This window comes from Coenobita brevimanus, chromosome 101 (genome assembly GCF_032717465.1).
Source record: "Coenobita brevimanus isolate Jiangsu-jjx chromosome 101, ASM3271746v2, whole genome shotgun sequence".
Taxonomy (NCBI): domain Eukaryota; kingdom Metazoa; phylum Arthropoda; class Malacostraca; order Decapoda; family Coenobitidae; genus Coenobita; species Coenobita brevimanus.
Window position 1 is genome coordinate 66,442,629 of NC_137054.1, and position 3,106 is coordinate 66,445,734.

Here is a 3,106-nt window from a genome sequence, read left to right on the forward strand (position 1 = left end):
GATGATAAATGATAAACACGAACTTTATTGATGACTAAATACACTTCACTAACCATAAGAGATTGAACACATTATCATTATTTTAAGCATAGCACTGATAATACTATCTGTCTATCTATTGCCAGACGCCATAATCCCGTAAGGGGTGACCATTTGACTCTGAGTTATTTGTTTTACAGGGAGGGGCACTAACCCTCCACCAACCCACTTGTTGACACGTAGGGAGCACGTATGGTTTGGTTATATGGTTACCACCCAGCGTTGTAAATGGTTTCTTGGCTTACAGGAAACCATTTGGCTTGTCACTCAATGTAAAGCCACCTGTAAAGGAAAGGAAAGCAATAAGAAGTGACAGGAAAGATGGGAGAAATAGGAAGAGAGGAGGGCAGGCACAGAAAAAGAATGATAAAGGTTAAGGAAGAAGTAGGGAGCACTACATCAAGTGAGTGGATGATGGTCGCCACCACCTTTAGATAATTATTACGGATATTACATGGGGAGGCCAAGGATGAGATGGAGGGATGGAGTGGAGAGGTATATGAGAGAGGGGGGTGTGAGCTGGGAGCTGGACAATAAAATGGCGGGGGACAGGGTGACATGGAGGCAATTTGTTTGTGGCCACCCCTTACCGGATTAAGGCGTCTGGCAATAGGTAGATAGAGAGATAGATAAATATAATTGCCATAGAGTGTAATTATAGGCACAGAGTCGCAAGTATCAAGATTATTAAAGCCTTTGGAAACACCGAACTGTCTCCACCTGCTGGCCCAGCCTTCTCCACGATCCGACCCGACCATCCCACGACCCGACCCAGCTATCCCCACCACCTAGCCCAACCATCCCACGACCCGACCCGACCATCCCACGACCTGACCCAACCATCCCCACCACACACACACACACACACACACACACACACACACACACACACACACACACACACACACACACACACACACACACACACACACACACACACACACACATACCAGAATAAAGTGACGGTATGTGGCGTGGACGTGTTGCCTTGGTATGGGACAGTAGGATCCCCGCCAAAGGGCCTGGAAAGCACAAGGCCTCCACTGGGCAGGGCTGCAGGGGGCCTAATTAGAGAGATCAAAGGAGAAGGAACAGTGGAGGAGTCTAGCCTTCCATGCATCACCAGGAAGGACTAGAGTGCAAAGGGAGTACAAAGGAGTTCAAACCACAATAGACTATACCATTTGTACTCTGACTTGGGCAAAAAATTCCCATCTTCTCATCTTGAATCTTGGAGGGGCTGGAGTGCAAAGGGAGTACAGAGGAATTCAAACCACAATAGACTATACCGGTACCATTTTTAATCTAACTTGGGCAAGAACTCCCATCTCGCCATCTTAAATGCTGAGTTGTAAGAATAGACTGACACAAGATTATGATGCTAGTCACAAAGAAGTGCTGTGTAAAGTGTGTAGTGAGGTAGCATCGTCTCCTTCTGCCCCTGAGTTACTTGAAAGCAGCTGCAAAAGGACGAAAATCTGGGACACGGTAGAGTAAAAATAGACTAGTTTCCGCTTCCAGGCCGCCTCTTATGAACTGCACAATATCCATGAAAACTGCGCTTTCTGTGTGACGAAGATCAGTTTGTTAAAGTGACATTGATCTCACACTCACCCATCCTAACAAAAGGCGGCAGAAAGACTGAGGAGGGCCACCATGCTGTCCAATAATAGTAATAATAATAATGATAATAATAATACCGGTAATAATAATAATAATAATAATAATAATAATAATAATGTAGACGTGCAGTTTCTTCCTGTGCAATCAGAGAAAACATGGAAACTGCTATACAGGTACAATCCCATATTTCTGAACAATTTTATTTTGGGGGCGGGAAGTGACCCCCCCCCAAAAAAAAAAATCACTGGGGGCATCATTCTCCCCAAATCTCGTAATACAAATGAGATTCCATTGTACAGTACTTACTAAAATATCAAAGCCATATCTGCCATCCTGTCAATATTTCTGGGATTTTTTAATTTGGTGAGTGGGCCTGACCCCTCCTAAAAATCATGGTTGCAAAGTTGTAGATAGGCGTAGTGGAAAACATTACCTGCAACCAGCCGAACTCACCTGGAAAGTTTCATTCACATCCATCAGATAGGCTGGGAGTTAAAGCACACACACACACACACACACACACACACACACACACACACACACACACTCAATCACGTCAAACAAAACATAACACCCACTCTCGCACCACAAGCGCAGTAGTAAAAATAAATGAATTTTGACCTCAGTGCCTCATACCCAACCCAACCCAACCCAACCCAACCCAGCTTAACCCAACCCAGCCTAACCTAAAACAGCCCAACCTAACAGCCTGACCTAACGTAACCCAACCTAACCTAACCCAACCTAACCCAACACAGCCTAACCTAACCCTACCCAACCCAACCCAGCCTAGCCTAGCCTAGCCTAGCCTAGTCTAACCTAACCCAACCCAACCCAGCCCAACCCTACCTAACCTAACCTAACCTAATCTAATCTAACCCAACCCAACACAACCCAACCTGACCTAACCTAACCTAACCTAACCTAACCCAACCTAACCTAACCTAACCTGACCTAACCTAAGTAAAGTTGAATGCTGTCTTTCCAGTTCCAATCCTTACAGTAGTTTTAAAATTTCCCGTCGTAAGGAAAAATGATAAAAATGTTATATGACTGAAGTGGACAGATTTCATAGTTCCCTCGCTCTCTTCAGGGAATCACACTTCTCTGGATCCATTTGGCAGTCCGGAGAGGCAAGAGTGAGAGGGGATGAGCCGGAGTGAGAGGGTGAGTGGTTGAGTGAGTGAGTGAGTGTGTGTGTGTGTGTGTGTGTGTGTGTGTGTGTGTGTGTGTGTGTGTGTGTAAAAGTGGGTGAGTGCGTGAGAGCGAGTCAGCGGAATGCAAAGTGAGAACACTAGTGGAGACCAGAGAAGGAAAGAGAGTTATGTGCTGAGAGAGAGAGAGAGAGAGAGAGTGGTGTGAGGGCGAGGAATACGCAGTCCATTTACTCCCTGGAAGCCTGTCTGCAAAAAAAAAAGTCCACAGCGAAGCGCTTTCGAGAGCA